General features: G+C 41.4%; 1 long non-coding RNA gene across 2 annotated transcripts in view; it reads right to left on the bottom strand.

The window, feature by feature from the left end:
* LOC138183130 (uncharacterized) overlaps positions 1-24,916 on the bottom strand; it is a 176,050-nt gene that overhangs the window by 6,027 nt on the left and 145,107 nt on the right. The window contains exon 6 of one of the 2 annotated variants that reach the window (XR_011173997.1): positions 7,475-7,489. The exons of the other annotated variant lie outside the window; for it this stretch is intronic. This is a non-coding gene — a long non-coding RNA (uncharacterized LOC138183130). Of the gene's footprint in view, positions 1-7,474; positions 7,490-24,916 lie in introns of those variants that run through there. 2 annotated transcript variants of the gene reach the window in all.

The raw sequence follows: 24,916 nt of genomic DNA, 5'->3' as shown, positions 1-24,916 counted from the left end.
GGTGTAGCGGCAAACAAGACCAACTGATAAGTAGCTATCTACCATGTTAAACATGTTATCCTAACGTGTTACAGACATGTCTACGCCGAAGCGGAGATAAGCAACAAGTGTGCAGTTCACATCGAGCCGTTTGGGAAAAGGTATTGTGTACTCGCTGCACGTTAATTGTCCCCTGCTCGCCACCCCCGCTCCAGCCAGCATCCCTGTGGACCACCCCCTTTTTTTCGAGCGAACCGAGTTGGATAACGCCACGGCTGCCGATATGAAACGACGTTTTAATCATCGAACAAGTACAAAACCAACCTTTGATTCTCCCCGCCACGCGAATATTTGCTCGGTATTGAAGGGCGAACCGTCGGAAAAAAGTCGCCCGATTATTTCAACGAACTCTTTTGTACGCGTAAGAGAGATTTTTCTGTGATTGAGATCGCAAGTTTTAAAAGATGGCTATTGATTAATCTTCATATATGACGTTTGTAGAAAACTTTATATTCCAAAATAAGGTGGATGCATATGAAAGTATTTTCGGGAAATTTAAAAGAATCGAACGATACAGTAGTTATTACATCGTATAGATATTCCTTTTTCGATGATTGTAGAGGTAATGGAATGGGTTCAGCTACACACTTTTATGTATATAGTTTCATTAAAAAATATATCCCAAACATGATTGCAGGCTGCCTTTATCGCTATCAAATTTTATTCGTCCATAGCTAACGATCTTTTCTTCACATACTCATCGTATTATAAAAAGTTTCAATTTTTGTTTCCGTTCAAATCTATTCAAGATATATTAAGTCTACAGAAATTCTTAAAGAAGATTGAAATAAATCATTTGTAAAATTTTATGCATTTAACATATTTGTCAGTAGAATCACCTATAAGGTGGTATGATTTAATTCATCTTCATATCTGCTATGTATTATTTAAAGAATTATCAACTATTAATTGCAAGAATGTTCTTAAAAAATTCTTCGACAAATATTTTGTACTTTCCTAAATAGAAACTATATATTTTAATTATCGCAATTATTATTAAAATACATGAAATATATATTGTAATAATTACAATCTACTATTTCATTTGATTTTAGATTTTATGATATTTAATTTTGTGGAAAACGTTCATTCAGTAATTAATTACACTGTAAGGAAGCTCTTGTGTTGGGTATCTTTCGGAGAAACGAAAGGATACACGAAAACAACGGAACAGAAGAATGATCGCAGAAACCCTCAAAAAGCCGTATTTCACGGAAATAGCCGATGAAGCCTCCTTATGGTCAGCAAATATAATAAAGTCCAAGTCCATATATACGTGCTTATGGTCTCGACGTGGCAGACCCCAAGAAAATGCAACGGCGTGCCGTGTACCCAGGCATGGGCCAAGAAAAGAGGGAGACGCGACCTCCTCATATTTTCTGATTTTCCGCCAATAAACCCCATTACTATTTATCAGGCTAATGCGTCCTTATAACTCCCATTAACAACAATCTATACGGTCTCAGGCATTAGCGGACCTGTATACATGTACCGTGGGTAAATCTTCTCCAGAGAAGAACGGTTTCTCTTAATTGTGTACATTTTTATTCTTCCAAAATTTATCAGACAGGAACGTATTCTTTAAATTTATTGACATTTTGAGAGCGTAGATATCAAGTTTTATTTTAAAATCGATTATCGACGAAAAGAGATAATACCGTTATTCGTAAAATTAATAATTATTATGTTGCATTGACTTTGTAAGCGTGTAACAATGACTGAAAAATATTCAATGCTTACAGTATTTTCTTAATGGACAACTTTTGAAAATCTGGAGACTTGAACGAAAAATTCTTCGAGAATGGAATGACAAACTGTCTGAGGATAGAGAAAGATTATAGAACAAGGTGAACAATAAATTGTAATTGTTACTTGTCAGCTTCTATCATATATATATCGTATATAATATCATAACGTTCCTAAAATGTATTTCTATGATAATCTTCAAATCGTGATTTAATCGAACCAGCTTCTAAGAAATATCTTGTAATTTAAACATTTTATAGACAGTCTGTGAACTTTGGACTTATCGTATCCTCCAAAATACACTCCTTCTTCTCACTGATTTTATTTAAGAAAGCTTCACAGGGGATAAGGAATGCAGTTTGAATGGGTCACTTTCTTCGTCAAGTGTTTCCAGAAATTCTCAAAGAACACTAAACAATCTCCCTTTGGAATAAACAGGAATGTATCATGAGTAATTGGTAGGTCGATACCGCTGAGCATCTGTCACGACAGGTCTACGAAAATAGGCAGGATTATAGCCTGTTTGTCGGCGACCATGAACTAGACTAAACAGTGTCATAGGTCGTGGCGTTAGTCTGTATACATAAACGCACGACGAAGGGTGTACGACCGGTAGCAGCCACTCGACAACCGTCTGTTTCAAGGGTTTTTAGAACATAAATAATTTTCTAGAGGACTTCGAAGTCTCGAATCTTTTACTTGATTATTTTGCTTCCTTGAAATACCGGTGGAACGTTCTTGAGATAACGTTAATTGATTTAAATGTATTTCAAGTTCCCGTTGAAACACATACGTATTCTTCCAGTTTCTCACAAAGATATACTATGTTATACAAAAGATACGTAAATTAGTTGTGGTGATTAATTCGTACCATGTGTTCTGTACGTTGAACTTCATAAAATTTCACTTGGTGTTTCTCAGATATAGATAATAGTAAGAATTTCGGATAGAGGTAACATGATTTTAGAACATTTAATATTATTTACAGATATCTAGAAAATGGCGTTTCAAAATTAGGTGTCCTCGCTTTCGATGTAATTTTCTATGAATACGCTACCAATAAAGAAAGAATAATTTCCTACATGAAAATACCTTAAAATTGAATCGATCTCCATCCAAACCTCTTTTCAATCTTCGTATCGATTCCTTAATAATTACCTTGTAATCAACAACCAGAATAAAAAACGAATACTAGTGTTTCTTAGACAAATGACCACTAAGCAAGGCTTGTCCACAGCTGTGTAAGATTTATTCCACGTACGACCTCACGGGTGAAAATGTGAAGGTGGTAAAACGTTGGCTCCCGAAATTTCGAAAGCTTCATTTCGGCCACGATAAAACAAACGTCGAGAAAGCGAAGAAAAGTCCGCGACTGCGGGCGAGACAGAGGTAAGATTCGGGCACGCAGTGTAATATAAACGTCGTAAAATAGGAAGCAGGTGAATCGTATAATTCGCAAAGGGGGCCAGGTTCGTCGAGTAATTCTCAGCCGCGTTGCGACACGGCCCTCCTCCTCTCTGCGTACGCGTTACCACCATACCAGCCACCACGTACGACGACCGCATCGCACCACGTGCTGCTCATATCGCCCTCAGCGCGAACGGCTCACCGGAAGGGGTGAGTCTGCCGTAATATACGAAGAGAACGCGGTCACATCCGATTTCATCCGGCTTCGGTTGTGTTTTTCTTCGCCTGGATATGCTAGATGCGCCACGAGGAATTGTCTACGAGCTCCTTCGCCAACCGGAAATGAATGCGGTTAGGTGATGAAATGCACCGCCTTTCCCTGTTAACCCTCTATTAACGTCGCCGAGAATGGAAAATTGTATATTCAAGTATACTTATTCCGTTTTTTCTATTTTATTTTAGTTGTCTAAGATTGCGCTATTGCCATATGGATTATCCTACACAACTGAACTAATAGATTGTAGACGAAATTTTACAAGTCATAAGTTATCAGCATTAGTAAATATCCTCGCATCATTCAACAAGACGCAAATGAATTTTACGAATCATAATATATTGGATTATCTTATTCGTGCGAAGATTATAAAATTATAAGAAAGAAATCTGTAGCTTGCAACTTGTCAATTTACTAACATTATTAGTTGGTAAATTATTGTATAGGACGATCCTATTGATGTAATATTGGGTAGTTCGAAAAATTCATAGTAAGTGTTGTATCACTCAGAATTTACGTTGGTCAACTTCGTAAATTGAATACTAGAAAATCGTGATGATGTTACAAACGTTTTCAAATATGGAATTTACGATTATTTGCCTCACACGCTTTATATATATAAGTAAGAAAATCGAAAAATTTATTAAAATCGAAGTTGACCAGTCCGATTTCTGAGAAGCTCGTTTAAGTAAAATCGTTAGGCAATATATTTTTACAAAATTAATATTTTGCTAAACAATATCTGCGCGATATTATCTTTCAAGAATAGTGTTACAAACAGTACGTGTCGATAGTAAAGTGTAACAACTTCATTGACACGGTATCTCACTTAATCGACTTTCTGTAATTACCACTAAATCAACGAGATCGAAACGAATATCGAAAATGAAGCAATCACGTCGTGTTGATTGTGCGGATTCAGCAGAAATTCATCGGTAAGATGCACGCATACGTTTACAGTGTCGCGTCACGGAAAGAGTTGATAGCGGGCGGTGGATCCACGAAAAAATCGCTGACACCACCTGGGAGTCATTCTGTTATCGTCGCATATTTGGTTTTCCCTGCAAGGCCCCCTTCCACCTGTACCGTTAATGCCGCAGGTATCCTTCGGTAAACAACGAAGCAGCAGGTTGTTCAGATTTTATTTGTCAAGCCCGGCAGGCACCCGTCTCCCTCTCGCCTTCTCTCTCGCTTATCGTCCCCAAACGCATTGAGTGGCCGGCGCTTCCTTCCTCCCCCAGCCCCGCCAGAAATCCGTAGACGGCCAAATATTAAACTTCTCCCCTTCTCGTGCGTACCGATAACGGGAGGTCCCGGTTTCGCCTGTGATACCATCTTTATTCCCCGCGACTATAAAATTTTACAATCGCTGGACAGGGATTTTTATCGACGTGCCAGCTCGTCGTTTCTTTTCTTCGCGCGGTCCGCGCCCGCACCCCGAGGAAACACCTTTTGTGGTTTACAGCCATTGCGTCCGTATTTTAGCGGGATCAATAAGAAGGAAAATTAAGCGTCCAGAATAGGTAAATTTTGCCGTCTGATTTGAGTAATTATTACTTGTGATAGAGACAGAGTTGGTTTGGCATGACTGGTTTGAATATAAAAAAGAGTGATTTTGTATCATATCATTTATTACATAAAGAGTCAGATACTTGAACTGAGTTTTTTCGAATTTCATGTGAACCATGTTATGTTAGGTTGATTGAGAAACTATTCTTGAAGGGGGAATTAACTTTCTTTATCGAAAATTGTATCAATTATTTCTCAATGTAATGTCCATTGCTGTTTCTGGCATTCATTGCTGAGATCATTAACGGTAACTCAATTGCCCAAAGTCTTTGTTTAAGTATCTTTATAACTTAAAAAAGCTAGTATCCATATATTTTCTAACTGAAACTATTCATGCTACAAACTCTTTCCGTTGCCGATCACTTAACTCCCTAGATAATTATGATAACAAATTTCCGATACCTATTACTTAATTAACTATATTCGATGAAAATCGTAGATTAACAGATGCTCCTTTTGATAACGGAAACGAAAAAGAAGGCCAAAGAACGTCATATATGAGTGATTTTGCAGCGTCGGTTTCTACGCGCAGGCTCCCTTGTCCATTAGCCCGCGTCCTCGAAAATTATTTGTGACAGAAGGACAATAGGTGAGCGCGCAGCAAACAAGTTAGCAGTCGCCTGATTCCGCGGAGTGGCAGCCCCATAATTGTTACGACATAACCTCCAGATAATCGCATCTAAAGTTTCAGGACGTTTCGTGGAGTTAGTTGCCGGTTTGCTTGGAGCTGGGCATTTAGCCCGTATTGTCGTGCATATGCCGAGCGTGGATGTACACGCTCGGAGGCCTCTTTGCCTACAGGCTCGTTCAAACGGAACGTACGTAGAGGTACGTGTTCCTCTGGCTGTCGGCGGTGAGCCTTGTACCTTCTACAACGCGAATGTGTCCGTAATCCGTTCACGGACCAACTGCCGCCTCCGCTTCCGTACAATGCTCTGTTACTTGAACTTGCGCCTCATTGTGTGCTGCTAATATGCCTCGAATCGTGCGAGATTCGGACTACCGCGCGCCGTCCCACTCCATAATCGCTGTCGTTATGTTAACCGCCGCGAGATTTCTGACGTTCGCTGTGTATTGAATTTAGAACGCACAAAGGAAAATTATGCGTACGAACAACGATAACTTCGTTTCTCTGTCTGGATCTCGGGGATTCCTTGTCTGTCGGCCGTGATCATCGAGAACCGTGAAAAGTTTATTATCTCTGTTACTTTTAGGTAGAATTATTCTTATGGAAAATGTTTATTTTCATCTTTAGTATTTAGGTATCTCAATGTGAATACGTAGGAATATTTTAGTGGATGATTTTTTCAGGATTCGAGAAAGGTTAGGAGATATCGATGGAAACTGTTGTCGAGCACTAATTGTACAATCCTTTAGAAATTTATCGGTTTTTATAACATACAATTCTATTTTAAAATTACAAGTTCTTTATTAACGATTCTTAAATTCGTCTGAATCCTTAACATCTATTCTACCTTCGTATTAACGGTCATGATAAAAATAACACCTTTTTAGTTTCGATACACATTATATCTCTGTGATCCAATATTCTCGTATTCTCTCATAGCGAAACACGCGAAACCTCTAACACAACGACATCCCTGTCAAAGCATATAATTCGTAACTCGAAATTCTAGTAACAAATGGTGGTTTTTCTTTTTTCGTCGCATCGCTCCAATCGGTACACTTGATTCCATGCGGCGAAATGGCAACTGGGACACGGAGTGACGCACAGAGGCATGCACGAAGCCGCGATTAATGCGAGAGCGAGCGACCGCACGAATTAACGCTTGTTTCCAAAAGCCCTAACGTGGCCGCGACAATTCTTGAGTGCTGTCTGCTGCAGAGGTGGCTAAAGAGAACGGCGGGAAACGTTGGCTAGATGAAGAGAGACGGAGAATCAGTGACATAGTAAAGTGAGAGGGAGACAGAGAGATACGTTACCGGGTCTACCCCTTCTACGGCTGTTTCTACCTCCTTCCTACCCAACCAACCCCTTTCTCTGACCCCGGGGATGCGGAGCAACCACGTTAAACGTTGGTAATGTTAACGTAAATAGATTATAACACTCTGTTAAGCAGGCAGGCAGGCTCGGGCCTCGGCTCGTGCGAATTACTCACGGATCGCGTGACACGTTCCCCTGTCCTGCCAACCGCTGCTTTTGGCTATCAACCTACGTGCTGCACGCGTCGACGACGCTGTCCTGCCACCCTCGCGCACCCTCTGACCTCCCCCGTCCCGTCCACTTTCCCACCGTGTAAACGCAATGTCGTGTTTTGGAAGCGTCCGACAAACGAAACCGTGCTCGTGCGATGGAAATTGTTCGGGGTCCTCTCGGTTTTGACGTTCCTTGCTCCTTTTTTTCCTTTTCTAATCCAAGATGACCGACGTCTGGCTCCGCCCCAACTTCTTCCACATACTGTGCCATTTCCTCCCATTTTTTGATAGATGATCCTGAATTATATATATTTTGAAGTTCACTTTCGAATAATACTGGCAGGCAGTTCGTAACAAATGAACACGTAATTAGTGTAATAAATAAGAACTGTGTAAACTCTTAGCGGTAGAGGTTGCGATCAGGTATCGTCGGATTTAATTATCAATCGTCGTGCTAAAAGACAACTAGTGGACATAGAATACGTAATGCACAATGCTAAGTCATATATTGTAAGACGCTTAAAGTTAATCAAAGATTTGACACATGCGCAGTCTGGTATTATAAAATTTTTAAAATCAAGGCAATCGGGTGTGAGCTGTGCCATTGAGGACGATGCGTCTCAATTTTTCGTCAGTATTGCAAATATGTTCATCAGAGATCACGGTAAAAATTCTACTTGTAGCTGCAGACACTTTACATACAAGTGAATATAATATATCAAAAATAAGTGTAATGAATTGCATGGTTAAACACGATGCGCATTAATTGATTTAACTTTCCTTGCTATATCACTCTCATTGCTTCGCAGGTTAAGAAATGTCTATGTTCTTCACGAAATTACAAATTCAGTACGCTTTCTAGGCAACATATTGGCAGATTTTAATACGTGTTGCCTTAGAATTTACGAAATTTGTGATAGAATGCCCGGTTTAATTTTTTGAAAGGTTTCTCGGAAAACGATATTATGGGAGGAAATTGGTTGTGCGTTTGGCGAGATAAGCGTTTATGGAGAATTTCCTTTCGGCCTGGAGCCAAATAAAACGATGTTTCCGTTATAATACGCCGCTTTTCAAGTCTACGTCATTCTCCTGAACGCATTCTTTGTTTAACCATCAACCTGCTCGCCTTTTATCGTACGATACATCACCCCTGTTCGTAGGTCACGAGAGTATTATTGCCTCTTACAGTTGTCCTTTCGCATGATTACTTCCGCTTCTTAGCATTCTCACGCACCACTAAAATATGTACGCAATAACGCGGTCGTAACGTTTTTATGGCAGGACGTCTGCTTTCTGAACTTCGACTGCGAAGCTCCTTTCGACGTCCATATGAAATTCGATCTCACGGGAACGATGTTCTTCTACATATTTTATGAACAATAATTATATTTGAAAAATACCAGAATTTCTATCGATTGATCTTTTAGAGGCGTAGATGATGAACGAAAACTTTCTAACTTTATAACATTCGTGTATACAATTTGATATCAGTTGTTAATTTAATTGTATTTGTTAAGATTTATTTTAAAAAAATCGTATTTGAATTATTTTCTACATAATACAAAAATTGTGTTTCACATGATTGATATAAAATAGTCGTGTACAAAAATATCTTTCTTTTTGTAATAATAATAATAGTACGAACTATAGGCAATAAATATTTAAATCTTATAAGATGAATCATCTATGAAGTAGCAATCAAATATGTAAATTTAAATCACACAAGGTTCGATCATCTTTAAGAATACCAATATTTAAAATTCTTATTCTGTGAATCCTAATTCTCTAAATTATACTACTATCAATAACAATAAGCATGGAAAGTTTCCTAGAACCGGTGAACGACATAGACATTTTCAATCTTGGAGGTACATTTTACTGCTTGAAGTACGTTAACTCGTCACCTCGTCGACCTACAAACGCTACTTCCCAACAGGACCCTTGTTTTCCCGAACCAAAAGTGAATCTACTTTTACTACCGCCTTTTCCCGAGAAAATGTTTAGCAGACTCGCGGGGCCAAGAAAACTGTTAGCCACAAAAAGTCAGCCAGCTGGCTTTATAGTTCCTTAAAAGGTGGCGCATTTTCAGACACGCGGGTCCTTCTCTGTTCCGATTTTCACGCGTCGCGTATGTAACCACGTGTCACGCGCCTAAACGCGGACTAATGCACCTTCCCCGCGGTGACTGAAATCATTTATAAGCTATAAATGCGAGTTATTGACCCAGCCATGCCCTTTTGCGTGCCAATAAAACTGTACTTTGTCCCGACTAGACACGACCAGTCACTTCAGACGCTCTTCCATCCCGACCTTCTTTTATCTCTTATTTACAACTCCTTTATTCGCCGATTCCATCTCAATCAGGCTACCCTGGCTCTATCCGAGTTCGTCGTCCTAAAAATAAGGTTGGCCAGGGATTAAGGTCGTCCCTTACACTTCGTTTCCGTCAGTCAAATGCCGGCCGAGCTGCGGTTCCCTCCTGCAACTTCGCATCCTCCGGTTTAGATTCTGCTCCATTTGATCTGGCCTAATTATCGGGTCGTCATTTCTTCTGCACGATAGGTGGGACGAAAGATCGAGATTGAGATTTAAAATTTTGATGTAGGTATGATATATGAAAGGTATTTTGGAAATATCGATCAGAATACCTGGAAGAACGTGTATATTGATTGCATTAAAGAATTACCAATTTGCATTAAGGAGGGTGCTTGGTTTGTGGAAGTCTGATAATTAAACGGTTTTCTTTTTGTTAGTCGATTTTAAATACCTGAGGAATGGGATGAACGAGAAAAAAGCAAGAGAAGAAGGAAGAGAAAAGATAAAGGAAAGGAAGAAAGGGGAGAAATGAAGGGAGACAGTAAAAAGTAGCAGTACTGTGTATATTAAACTCATCAAATAATACTAATCAATTATTAATGTTTTAATTAGTCCAGAATACCAACGAAATTACTTTCTTATATAGCATAATTACTCATAACTGAATTCGACGATACGAGAAACTAAAAATTTAGTTTACCCAGAATACGTGATTTCCTAAGATACATAGACAATAATAATAATGAACAAAATCTGGCATTGTTCTTTCCCACCGACTGCACATTTCGCGAGCATGCATTCTCAATAACTATTAGAGCTCACGGTGACATCGCTTGCCGTGATATTCAAATCCAAGCCACGAGTATAATGTCTGTGTTTCAGTATAGATTGCTTGTACTCTCTGTCTGGTTTCCGCGGATCACAATAATTTCGATATTGCCTACCGTTCCCGCTGATCATTTCGCTAAGTACAGCGTCACGGCTGAATTTTTACGGACGTGCAAGCAATATCTATTGTTGGATATAAAAAAATACACGCGTACTCCGTGTCGCGTTTGCTTCGCCTCTCTTTTTTCGTTTTATTCGTCTGCCTCGCCGCATACGTTTCTTCGCGACCCAATGTTTTATAAAGTGAGCCACCCATACCTGAATCTCTCCCTCCACGATTTACCTGCACTCGCGCATCACTCTAACGTGCGGTTCTCCGATTTTTCAATATCCATTCCTCCTTTTGTTCTTTTCGACGTCATTCGCGATATTTCGTTCAGCACCGATTACGATAGCAATCACAGATGTTAAAATATTGCCTGCTTAATGAGTTTCAATATTCGGAAATTAGAAGAACTAAATGTCTAGGAATGATTGTAGATAGAAATCCAACTGAGATCATTTAGTGTACATTTGAATTCTATTTTCATGCTTCTTCGAGCCGGTTTCTTCGTTTTTTAAATTGATACAGTATTAGAGTTTCTTAACGTATTAACTGGTATAACGATCGCTAATGACTAACGCTGAATTTTCTAGTGGAAAGCGAGATTCATCGACGACGTCAAAATTAATCGGAATATTTAAATTATTATGCCGTTTGATAACCGTTTGATGTTTGTGTGGTGTTAAAAGTACACAAAATGCAGGGAACTAATCGTTAGAATATTCTTTCTCGTCTTTTAGCATTTCTTCTTACCGAAAAACTATCTTTCTTATCCATGGCTTATTGTATAGTTTCTGTAATTTAAAATTAAGTCAAAATTTGTTGATCAATTATCACAATTGCAGTGTTTGTACTGAAATAAGCAGCAACATTCCAGCGTCGTGGATAACAAATTGGCCCGTCTATTTAAAAAATAAATTTCCAGTTACTAGGAATTGCGAATCCACTAGTTAGCCATGGAATCTTTTCTAGGAAAGGAAGTTAAAAAGCGAAAAGAAGAAAGAAGAAAGGGGATTGAGTCTCCAGACTGTTCTGGTTCTTCGATAAACCACCTCGATATCTGATGTCGGCCGAGCAAAAGGAACAGCGAAACCGAGTTTTTAATTTGGCGCGTGTCACGTGACAGGTTGGACGGCCGGCAGAAGAGGATTCGAGAACGGAACGAGCGGGCAGCCAGATGAATCTCTCGCATTGTCTGCGTTTCAATGGATACGCCCCGACTCTCTATTCCTTCCCGGTTTTTCGGCGTTATTTTCGGTGACAAATATTATCGTGTCGAACAATGTGATCGCCTTCACTGAATGCTCCAGCTTCGCTGACGTTCCCGCATGGTCGGTAATCTTCGACATTGTTTCTCGGAAGCGTGCCCGCGGCCATATTGGAATTGCTAATGTTCCAGTCTGCCGCAACCTGATGAAAACGTAGGATGGATGGCTTTATGTTGACGAGAATTACGATCCAGCCGTGATCGAAACGGGAACAAAGAATTGATCTATGATTTTTTTGTTGCAACAACCTTTTCCTCGTGTCACGTATAATCTTTGACTTTAATATTGGATATATGAAAGATTGGTGTTCTTTCTTAGGCTTTAGAAACAGTAACTAAACTTGCTGTTACTTTAAACGTCATACAGAAAAACCTATTATCTTTCATTCGAGTCAAAAACTTACTAATAATTGTGCTTATTTTCGATGACTTTTTTTTGACGTTATGTTATTATTAAATTAGTGCTAAAGAATATATTCGAAATATGAGAATTGTATCAACTTATCTCAGATTTTAGAGTGAGAACTTACTTGGACTTCTTCATTTACTTCCTACGGTTTTTCAAATAATTAGTATCTGTTGGACGTTATTATTAACGGAATTATCAGAAAAGGGGGAGGCTTGACACTTTTACATATAACACTCCCAGACATTACGCGATGAAGCTCGCGATACGCGTGTGAGGTCCGATACGTGATCGAATAAAAAGCGTGGTTGGCATCAGCCTCTATGAACATGGACAGTTATCGAGATTGCAGAAGGTACGGTTATCACGATGAGGAGAATGGAGGATTCCATTCAGTTGGACTCTCGCCGGGGGCGCAACGACGATGGAACGCGAAGCTGAACGACTGTCATTGTTGTCATTTTTACGGGCATTAAAATCGGGGGTCGGCTACCTTCCTCTGGCGAATTCCGATCCGACTAGTAATGAAAGTTCAGTTCCTCTTCCGTTTACGTGCATTACTACTACCCTGAAAACAACTCAATGCTTCCATTTGTTAAATCCGACAAAATCATCATGCATTGAGAAATTATCGTCGCAGAAGAGATCATTTCTACTGTAATACGGCGATTTCGTTAGAAATCCAAGTTTTGAATGGGAAGATGGACAGTGAAAATGAAAACACAGGTAGGATCGATAGTTTACGTATGAAAGTGGCGAATCGGACAGTTCGAGGAACACAGATCTCGCATCAAAGCGGCAGCTATTCGAAGTGACAGAGAAGACCCATCTCGGCGAAGACAACTTCAACGAAGAGGATGGTGAGCCTGCGAGGGGGTGGTAGAAGGTGGATTACGGCTCGATTCGGCAGCAGGCCCCCTAGGGCACGTCGAGGATCGAGAGACGCGCCATTTCATTCGCCGACTGCCGATATCGCCAGCCCCTTCCAAAATATCTCATTCCCAAACGCCTCGAGCTCTCGATGGATTACAAACCTATCTATTACTTCCCTGTCCCTATCTCTGCCGACGAGGAATCACGAACGAAATGTGCTCGTCTGTTAGCGTTTTCAGACTCTTCAAGATTTCCCAAAGAACGCTTTTTTCAATAGCTTCAATCGCCGACCGAAAGTTACGTTGATTTCCGCCGAAAGGCAGCCCCTGATCAGAAGAACTGATACGGCTGCGAACTAAACAGTTGCAGTCTAGTGTGATGTGATGTTTGGATTGTTCTTGTTTTGTAGCAACAATAATACGACTGGTTATTTTCAGTATTACCATAGAGAAAAGCTGGTGGTAATTATTAATTACTATATATTTAGATCCTTATTTCTATAAAAGCGCTCCCGCTTTTGGGAAAATATATTTTTGTTTGACTAATCTGGGTATTGTTCTTTTAAGGAAATAATTGCAAAATATGTAATTATAATTGGGAATTGAGTTAGTTTGGAAAATCAGCGAAAGGAGATATACCATTGAAAAATATCACAATATATAAGTTGATGAGAGTTTTGCTAACTTTGATGATGAGCTGCCAATGACGATACATTTATCGATGACACAATCTTCTTTGAATCTTTGAAGCAATATATTAACACGCATACGCAAGTCCTCTTTTCGCCATTCAACGCTAAACATAAAGAAACGGGGTGTCTTATTTATCCGCGGCGACATTTCCACGAACGAAAAGGCGTTCCGATTGCTGATATCTCTTTCCTTGAGCAAAGTTGCGAAGGTTGGTTGCAACAAACTAATTCCACCGAGAGAGAGTTGTATCTCGGTTTGCAGCGGGTCGGCTCAGCAGGCGGGAAGAGGATTCTCGCTCTTCAATCCTCTACGGCGTTCTCGATGCGCCGTGTGCTCGGTACACGAGAAGGGACACAGGCATCTTCTTTTTTCGCTCGTGTTTTTTTTTCTCTCCTCCGTCTTTTTTTCCTCTCTCTCTTTTTCTTTTTTTTTTTTTGAAGGGGTGGTGATGATGGGATACTCTCGCCGTGAAGAAACCGGCATAGGCGCGGCGAGAAGCGGCACCTCTTAGTCTAATTGAAAAGTCGGCGGAAATTGAAAATTGCGATCGCGAATTGCGAGCTGCTTTAGGGAAAGCAAAGGGACAGAGTTTGCCAGCCACTGAAGAAGATAGATAGAGGGAAGAGGCGGTGGTCGCGGAACGAACGTGGAAGTAAGCGCGAGCGGGAAAGGGTGAGAGAATGCGGAGGAGAGGGTGCAGGCTAGCGTGTCGGAATACGGTAGAATGAAGATTCAGTGTTTTGTCTTTCGTTGGCAGGGAGATGGAAATGGTGTCGGAGGGGGTGCGAATCCAGCCTCGTATGGGCATTCTTTTAAAGAGTCGTCAATTGTACCGTTCTATATGCCCGTTCTGAGGGTTGATTTCCTCGTGCCTGCATCCAACCATCCATTCATCCATTCATCTATGCATATAGTCTTCGCGGAGTGTGCGCCTGAACAACAACTTCGTTGCTAAATTCCTAGCTCCTACCACTCCGCCACCCCCTAGTCACCCGGCAAACCATCCAAACCTTGCTTGCACCCTCGCCCACCTCCCATCCCTTGCACCCGAAGGTACTTGTCGTTTGAAACGGGACTATGAGTGTGTTCAGTGCATCGAGAAGGAAACGAGGGACGAATTGTAACCAGACCGTCTGTCGGAAGAACTATAATTATGCTTGCTTTAAGAATGAGGCGTCTTTGATAATGCTGTCTACGCACTCGTCAAAAGCTATCGTTTAGCGAGGGAGTACTTCAGCCGGATTGTTCTTCGGACAGAGACGCTGCCTGGATTCAGATTCTTGTTTAGAAGTATCGTCGTTTCAATTAGCTAACAATGTCAAGTCCCGGAACGACCGCTATTCCGCAGACAGCAGCCGATTTACCTTTCAGATAAATATGTACTTTGTACATTGATCTGCTTGCACAGCGGTCTCGATACGTGTTTCGGTTGCATTGCTTCTTCAAGGTTGCTTGATTAAATTTCATTGACTGCAATTTTATAGAATGTTAAACGTTCGAAACGCTTTTTTAAGAGACATCTATATTTTGTACGTTGTAGATGTAGATACATCGCGTCGACGTTAGTAGGAATTGGAAATAACAACTCAGATGAAGAACGTTTTATCAAAGACTGTTGCGAATTATCGATTAAAGAGCAACTGGTCAGGTCAAACCGATCGGTCAATATCGCGTATCTCGAATGAATTAACGTTCAAGGTGGAGGAGGTTTAATAGATCGAGTGTTAGAGTAATCCAGCACTGTATTTGCACTTGTTGTATAAACGTAAAGTGTGATGTTAAGAACACAGCAGTGGTAAAATCTTGTTGGGAGTGAAGTATTTCACCCGCACGGTACGATGTCTGATGATGAACTGTCCTCCTACGTTGCGGATTCTCCCTACCAATCGTTGGGTTTCGTCTGCCCATCGTGCCCTTCCGGCTGGTCCCTTTCCGGGGTTTTTTACCTGACCTCAGAGTCATTAGGTTTACAGCTCGGGGAGGACATGTAATTCGGAATTTCCTAAAGAACGGAATGGGCCTGTCTGTGCCATAAACGGACGGCCACTCAAAATTCCGAACAAAGATATTTAATTAAATGATGCAAACTTAGGATGGTGCATTTAAAAAGTCGACATCACGTCGGATGGTACTTTGATGGAAAACGCTGCATCGTTTTGCACCTCTTGGTATTGTGCCCATGACAAATTGCAGAAATATTCGTAGCTCAATCGTTAGTTTCACATCAGTTTGCTGAAATATTTATTTTTATTATGTCGATATATTGTTTCTTCGTTATTCGCTTTATCCATACTTTCTATTAATTCGTTTTACTTTTTAAACATTTCTAGTGAAAAAGATTCACTGCCAAATGGTCGAATTATATTTTTTCTTCGGAAAAACACCACTTTTTAATTTAACAAAATTAAAATTGCCAATAATTTTACAGAAAAAACACGTAACTAAAATGGGATATAACCCTTCGTCTCGTTTCACCGCTCTTACTCGAGGCAGAAAACAAACCAAGTGAACGAAGATGAACATGAAAGTCGCGTTCACTCGGGAATCTTGAGTAAACGAGTTAATTTGCATTGAGAACGATCGTGATGACGGTTCGAGAAGGGTGATTAGAAAATAGCTGTCCGCGAAGGAAGGAACCATCAAGAGTTCTAGTGATTGCTTGTAATTGGAAGAATGCATTCCCCGAGACCTGACATCCTGACAGTGCGAATTATCGCAAATCCTTTTTGTAAAAGGAAAGAACGTTATTTTCTTCTATTATTAATTATATTCTTTTCAATAGGGCAAAGTATCATACGTAGATTTATTTTTAGCCTTTAATAATTTTGTATCTTATAACAAAATATTTGACCTGAAGAAATTTAGTTATTTCAGAATCTGTGATACTTTAAAAAATATTAGAAAATAATGTAAGTAATTCGATCTAATAAATATTTTAACTTTGCATAAATTCTATGTTATTATTACTCAATAATGCATTGTTGAGATAATCTAAATTAATATCTACTTCAGAGATTAGAGACGAGAGCGACGCGCGCGAAAAGTTAACAGTATTTTCCGCGCTCATCAATGCTCATTCGCATTACTAAAAAAGTCAGGATAGTCAATTAATGTAGTTGCCACGATGCGTTTCGCCAATGCTGCAGATTAAAACAAAATTACGTCTTTACCGGTGTGATGTTCGTCGGCGACGAATCGAGCAGCTTTGCCCTACGCTCGTGAGCTGACGCGCGTAATTACACGGCAGGATTAAAGCAACACGTCGTGCTGTAGCAAAACGACAGATTCTGGGACACTTCGATAAGCGTCTATCTGCCCCAACCTTTTCCTTCCGCTTTCCGGCAATATAGGGTGTCTTTAGAAACTGAATTTGACCATAGTATTTTCCAAAATAGTTACGCATCTTAAATTAAATATTCCCGATTTACTCGAAGAGTGACACAACTAGGAAAAATATATTTTTTAAGAGAACTACTTTGAAGCACAAAAATTATGAATAATTTGACCATTTAGAGGTGGAAAATCTTTTTTAGAATTTAGATAGTAGTCTTTGTACTTTAAGCCAAATAGTGTAAATTTATTAAGTGAGATATAAAGATTCTATTATACTTGAAAATATAATACTTTGCTTTTAGAGTTAAATTTTGAAGATTTCTGTTGATCTCTATTAAACAGAACTCTGAAGCTGATTTCTGTAAATCAACGAAGTTTTAGATATGTCATTCCTCTACACCTAGCAATACAAATATCGGACATTAGACACTTTGTAAAGTTTCTTTCCCTATGAAGAAAAAAAAAAACAAAAAAAAAAAAAGAAAAGAATGAAAGAAAGTTTCTATTAATGCACCTACACAAGCAAACCTCCTTATTTCCTTGAAAAACCAAATTCTCTATTCGATAATTTCATATCAGGTGCTCTCTAAAAAGCTACATCGCATAACAATAACTAAGAATGAAAAGAAAACTAGCATTCTACAAAATGTAAAAACTGTACCCCCGTGTTTATCGTGCAGTTGTCTAACGTCACAGATGCGAAAGAAAAGGTTTAAATGATCCAGCGTGCAGGTGGTTAACGTAGAACCCAGGGGCGTGGGTTCGTCGACTAATTGGAGATTCCCGAAGTTGCCGCAACGAGAGTTCACACGAATGAATTTCGTCAGCGACCTGTGCTCTTCAATTCCAGCCCATAGGGCAAACGTCGAGTCTCCGGCGCCAGCTCTGCATAGGCGTTCGTTGGTTAAAGGGATGATCCCTGAACCTGGGAATGGTTGGTAGTAGTAATTCTGCCGGGGCGGTGTAACGTATGTCGAGCAATAATTATATCGAGGCCCGTTTAAAGGTTCCAAGGAGGGCAGCGTTCCTAGCTTGTCGGAGTCATGGACGAAGTTTAGGGACGGGGGTTGGTAAGGTGGCGCGAACGACGGCTCATACGGAGGCGGCTGGGAGGGTTTTAATCACAGGAGTCCGCCGTTAGGTAGGCTCGGTTCCACGGGCTTGTAGTTTAAACGTTCGTCGACTCTGAGAATGCGAATTGAGAGATAAAACGGGAAAGTTGTGTCCGGGCGCAACGTCTCTCTATTGCTCTGCCGCCCTCTGTCCTCGTTCATCGTTACCGATTCCACGTCTTTGCCTCCGTTTTCTCTGCGAGCCCAGGCTGCCGCTCACGTACGCCGAACTCTCGTTCGTTCGTTCTCCTGGGCGGGCGCCTCTCTAATTTTCTTCGGAGTTCAGCTATGTGAACTACATTATGGAATAATTGCGCGGCTCGTTATTCTCGGCTTCTGTTTTCGCCGGCGGCCATCATTTTCATCCCCGTATAATAAAAGAAATAACGGTGGCGAGTCGCCGAGAGACGCACCTCTGCCGCGAACGCTCGCCATACAATTGCGTTTTCGATGGGCTTTTACGATTCGCGAATGACTCGTGAAACTATGACTAGGTGATGACAAATTGTAGATTTAACGATTTATGAATAGCTGATTTATCGTCCACGAATTTTTCCGTCTCGATGAAATGGAAATGTGACATTCTGCGTATCGATAATGAATTCTTTCATGGTTTTTGGGTTGTCTTGACAACGATCCAGAGAATTTAATGGGACCGTTGATCATATGAAATAATTAAACGAGTCGAGATGGTAACGTTTAATGACAATCATCAATAAAAGCGTAGATAGATTTGTAACTAGGTGTATATGACTGTGAAAAGATAAATTCAAAAAAGGTAATAACCGAAACCAAAAGAATAAAGAGAAAAGATAAAAAATTAATATTTCGAATATTTGTAATAACAGCAATCCGTTACTGCTTTCCCTCGTGTTCCAACATTTGAAACAGCCCGAAAAAGTAACTCTCTCATTGACATAGCGATGATGTAAAAATTAATTAATACCGATATTGTAGACAAAATTAAAAAGATTCCATCAAGACCAGGATGAGGAATATCCATGCGGATAACGGGGGAAGACGTCCAAGCGGAACGATCGGTCTAGGAACATCCACTTTTATTGAATTGACCTTCATCAAGGATTTATCGCGAGAGCGACGGCTGGAGTCTCCGGTCTATTTTGGCCAGGACCGAAATGAGAATCCAACATGGAGGGAGAGGACGAAGGTAGACCGTCGAAATAAACGGGGGAACGCCACTTTAAAGCTGCAATTGCATTGCCAGGAATCAGACCCATTCCTCTCTATCTTGCTTCCGCGTGCTTGGATCGGTCGACAGAGAGAGCGGGGGCAGCTCGGTGAGCATCCTCCCCTTGCTGCCCCCTTAGCCGCGACCCTTCGAGATTGCTGAGCTATTCTCGCGACTGAATGTTTCATTAAGGCCACCCGGTATTGCTCTTAGATAACTCTACGAGGGGTAAATGAAATTTCCGCCATCTCCGATATCGCCACGCCACCACCGTGCCACCTCCACCACCTTTCATCCTCTAATACACCCCTGCCGCCCCTCCGCCGCCTCCGCCGCGTTCATCGTAGAGCAGACCCGAGTCTGGGGTTTAATCAAAGGCCCATTGCTCGTTCGACGGAACGAACCAGTGAACGAACGAAAGCGACGAATTTAATGCTCGTCCGTTTGCCGTTCGCGCGCGCGTTACACTCTGTGTGAGAAGCAACCTCTGGCTGACGAACGAACGAACGAGTCGCTGCTAGATGCGTCGTGGAAAACGTTGTTGCTGTTTCCGTAACACCGGCGGAAACGGTGAGAAACGAGAAGAGAGGAAGAGAGAAATTCCGGGCGCTGACGGCGTCGAAAGGGATAGGAAAAGGGGGTGGCGGAGGAAGAAGCAGCAGCACGGGGAGGAGGCAGTGGTGGAGTTAGAAGGAAACAGAAGAAAAAAGCGAACACCCTGCAGCCAGCCGTCCACCCACCACTCGTAACGATCTCGCATCAGCCGTCACCCGTTAAATTCATCCGGAGAGAGGACGAACCCTATGGAAAGAAGACCCGGCTCGAAGCGAAACCCGTAGCCGAGCCTAGGCTCTGGGATATAGGATAGGTGGGCGCTCTTTAGCGGAACATACGAGCGCCCGGGACGGAGGCTAGGGATGCATCAGAGAGAGCCTTCTCTGTATGGCCTAGATCGAGACGAACTTGAATGCTAGAATGTCAGAGAAATGGCGAATCCTCATTTGCCGTTTCCGCGAGTACATGCATACACAAAGAGGAAGGAGTTAAACAGAGCGACGGAGACAGGGCGAGACATATACAGGGGAGGGGAGAGGGAAAGATGGGCTACGATGGGCGCTGATGCGACAGAGACAGGTAACGGGCGGCAGAGGGTTGGTAGGAGGTAAAAGGGGGGGGGGCGGAAAGGGAGAAAGGCTACAAAGAAGGGAGAGAGAAAGACACGAAACGCGCGCGCGTGCACAGGGCCTGTGTCTGCTCCGGTGCTGTCTGCCGTGCTCATTCCCGCGATCTTCAATTAATGAAACTCGGGTGCAGTCGCGTCGCATGTCAAATAAATATGTCTCCTGCCCCTTCTTCCTCCACCCACTAGGCGCCGGCCTCCGCTAGCAACCCCCAGCTTCCACCCGCGCGCGCGTTCCCCTGTACGACTCTCGTGTCTCTTCTCGCCGCCCTTCTTCCCGGATATTCCTCATCCTCCTTTCGATTCAAGCCCTCAGCCCGTTCCAACACTTTAACCCTTCTACGTTCTCAACCCTTCGCGTCTTTAGACTTCAACGTAGACGCGAGCTTTCCTGATCGCCTGAACGTACACACGGCCACCATCGGGATCCGCTGCGATCCGAAACCGGGAACCACCGTACAATATTTAAACGTACGTGCTCGTGACAGCTTTCGTCATCGTGCCTCCTTCGTACCACCCTACGTTTCTCAACTTCCGAAAAATCAACGCCCTTTGATACGATGTACTTGGATCGATTCCAGATGGCTGAACGATCTTTGTTTAGGATGTCGACTAACGACGACAGTGATGAACAAATGTTAAGCTTCTGTGTTTACGACTAAGAAAGCGTCGACTTTACAATATTAGAAACACGCGAGGTTAGACATTTTTTGTAATTAATGACTTAGAGAATAAAGAATGTGGCAGTTCTCCTAGACCTGTTACGAGCAATTAGCAAAGCGTATCGGTAGGAAGAGCGTGTTAAGATATAGACGTAAAGCCTGGCGGAAAGTCGAGCTGAGGCAAAGGTGGCGAGGCCTTCCTGATTAATATTTTTTTACGACTGCAGTGTGTCCTGTCTTCAGAAAGGGATTAAAAAAGAAAAATGAGAGTAAAACGGCAGAGAGGAGCCGTAGAGTGGTGAAGACAAGGAGAAAGACGAAAGGTAGACGCAGTTCAGTACACGGGTCGTCGACACGGTCGTATAATGTCGCTGGTGGCTGACAGTGTATCTCCCTCGACTGGCCATGAGAGAGAGAAGCCAAGAGCAGAAGGTAGACGAAGTAATGGGAAGGAAGACAGAATGTTACAAGAGACGAGAGCAAACGAGACAAATTCCGCAAGGGCGAGGAGGAAGGGGAGAGGGAGAGAAAGAGAACGCGCTTCACGAAGATCTCTTTATTCTTATTAGCCCAACAGTGATTTCTGCAAAATTAAAATTGCCTAAGGAGCTATCATTTGCCTCCCCGTCGTCCCACCCACTCGCCCCGCTCCCTTACTTCCCCTTTTTTCGTATCTCTCGCGCACTTCACTTTGGTTCGGCGTCCTTCTCATGCCAGGCACTTCTTTGCCTCCTGCCAACCAACCAACCAAGCAGCCAAGAGCTCCTCTGATGTTGCTCCTACAGATAAGTGGTCGGCTCTTGGGTTGCCTGCCTGCGGGCACTATTGGTCGATGCGTTTTTCCGTCCTCCTTCCGTCAGTTTTTTCCCCTCTTCGTCCTCATCCCTCTGCCCACCTTGTACCTCCGATCCACCTCCCCTCTGCCCCGTGTCATCCCGTCACCCCGTCATCTCGTTCTTCCTTCTCTCCGTTTGCGCCTCTTTCCCCCTTGTCCCGTATCGCGTGCCTTCTCTCCCTCGTCTTTCACCCCCGTGTTTACATTTTATTTTACGTCACGCTCTTTCATTATCTTTCTCATTTCCTAGAGATACCCGTTCGTTCGTGACAATTGTCGGAAATGGGGTGGAAGTCGAGGAGTCGATGGCAAGTGGTTCTTCAAGGCTCCTTCGGATCCGGATTTAAGAGCAATCGTTGAGTCGCGATTCTTCTTTTTTCTTGCTTCTGCCTCGTGATACCGGTCCGCTGGGAGGAAACTTGCTGAGATATCACGTTTCATGTGAAAATTGATCGTAGAGATACACGTAGTGTCTGCGAACTTTTCTAGATGATATTGTTACTCTGAACAGGTTTTTAAGTTACCACCATACTATCTCTTTCTATGTATCTAACATTCATGCAAGATGTAATGTTCAAGCTGCGCTTTGCCATAGTACAGTTTATTGATCGAATTATCGACAATGCTAGAAATCCCAAATAAAGTTGTATATGTACAAGCAAATCAAACTGATATAAGCGAAGGAATTATACTAGATAATTATATTGGACAATTCATAAAATAATGTTAATCGTCATTTGATCATTTGTCCAGATAAATATATCCCCTTTCGACTTAGAAAAGTACAATAATCACAACAATACTATCGCCCTATTTCTATTCTTATTTTTATTATACACTTTGAGAAAGGCTATTCTTTTCTAGTCGAACAGAGCAACGCGATCCATTTAACTACCCTCTAATGTTACTGCAGATACCAATTTATCGGAGAATTTGGGGAAATTTTCATTGAAGCTAAATGCAAATCAAAACGGACCAACAACCATAGGAATCAAGGAGTCAGGTACATCGTAAAGGCAATCCGAGATTTTGGACATCCTTGAGGAGCTGCACTGAACAGGATTAAGGACAGCCAGTACCGGTGGAATTCTAGTCAATGGATGGACAGAGGAGATGCTTTGACTTCGAAAGGGTCGAGCAAGAGAGGGTGTATGCTATCAAACGCTCGGTATGCCACGGAATGTCTGGATTCCCTTCGCGAGTCGCTCCCTTAACCGATAGACAAATTGACGCGGAATTTCCTCGGTCTCACGCTCAATCGGCTCTGCCACTTTTCTCTTTCGCCATGGAAAGCCACCCTCAGTTAGACAGTGCCGCCCTGTCCGCAAGAGGTTTATCACCGACACCTCACTGACGCTCTGATTTCCGGCCCGCAAACTGCTTTAAACCAACTGCTAATTAATCCTTCATCGCTGCGGATGGCTTTCGAGCTTTGTCCGTGTCCTACCGATTTAACGAATCATTCGACATTTGTTAAAATTTTCAAATGAAATTGCGAAATTATTTTATTTTGCGTGTTAGAAGTAATTCGAAAATCATTTTCTCGTTGTTTCTTTTGGGGTACACTGAGATTTAATCGTGTTAAGATTACATGTTATAATTTTTCGAGCTAATGCGATTTATTTTCTTCTTCTTCCCTTAACACATGATTCTTAATTATTCCCTTTTTTTTATTGAACCGGTGAAATAGCACATGAATCTTCAAAATACGAAGTTAGACGATTCTTTAAATCATTGTATGATGTACAGCATTTTTTGAAAAAATATTTACGTAAATGTAACGAGTCCGACTATGTAAATAACTTCTTGGGGTGGTTTGGTTGCGGATCTTCATATTTGTATGTTTCACTTTTATGGTATAGATGCTTCGATATAAAAATGCAAAAATCGTGATTGCACAATCATCTGTTTCTTTTGTTTCGGTTCAGTGTTTTAAATTAAAGGTTTTTTTTCTGGGAAATTATGCACGGTAATTGTCCGACATAAAAAGCCGGCGAATTGGTAATTGGTGTTCATTAGCACTCATCTTAGCAGCATCTTTCGAGCTGTGATTAAGTTAAGAACGGGTAATTAAACAACGTTTCACCATTAGGGAACTTGATACAGCAATTTTATGCTGTTATTAGTTAATACAATAATTCGGAGGGGAAGCGTATTAACACTTTATTATGTATAACTTCCGTTGCAATCGATGTAAAGTCGTTTGAGCCTACCATTCATTTGGAAATTATCTGATGTTTCTAAGAATTGCAAAGAAAACACGACATTATAATATAGCTGTCATACATTATTTCGTACTATAACATCGAGTAATACATATTACAGCAAGCGATTATGGAGTAAGTTCTACGTGAAATATGCATATTGCCGCTCATAATTATTTGAACGACATCAAAGATCAATGAACATTGCTTGAACAATTTAAGCTTAAATTATACTATATAAACAAAGTACGGTAGAAATCACATCACCTCCATTCCGTTAGTTTTAATAAAAAGAACTAAACTAAAATAAAAGATCTAAATCATTCTCAAATAATTACACGCAATACTATATAATTACACCCTTTCTGAATTACCCTAATATTATTACTGTCGAATAAATAATCGAACGTATAATTCAGAATCAATTTACAATCCAGAGCACGATGGCAAACTCCAATAACTTAATTGCCGTGTATGCGCAACTCGCAGGAAGAGAAGAACGAAACGATTTGATATATTTTTTTTTTCTTTCCACGGAAGAGAAGGAAACGCGGGAAAAAGCTCGCGCAGAAATGAAAGAATGACTGGAGGAAAATAAACAAATTATCGCCCGCAAATTAATGTCTACTCTCGGTCCGTCGCAATTATTCAAGCCGAATGATGGCGACAGGAAGAAAGAGGAAACGGAAGGAAGCGCCGGGCGAGTAGGAAAAACGAGGAACAA

The sequence above is a fragment of the Bombus flavifrons genome, chromosome 9 (assembly GCF_040668555.2).
Source record: "Bombus flavifrons isolate JBK064 chromosome 9, iyBomFlav1_principal, whole genome shotgun sequence".
NCBI lineage: Eukaryota > Metazoa > Arthropoda > Insecta > Hymenoptera > Apidae > Bombus > Bombus flavifrons.
Note: the sequence above shows the minus strand (reverse complement) of the source record. Positions and strands in the feature narration are given on the sequence as shown.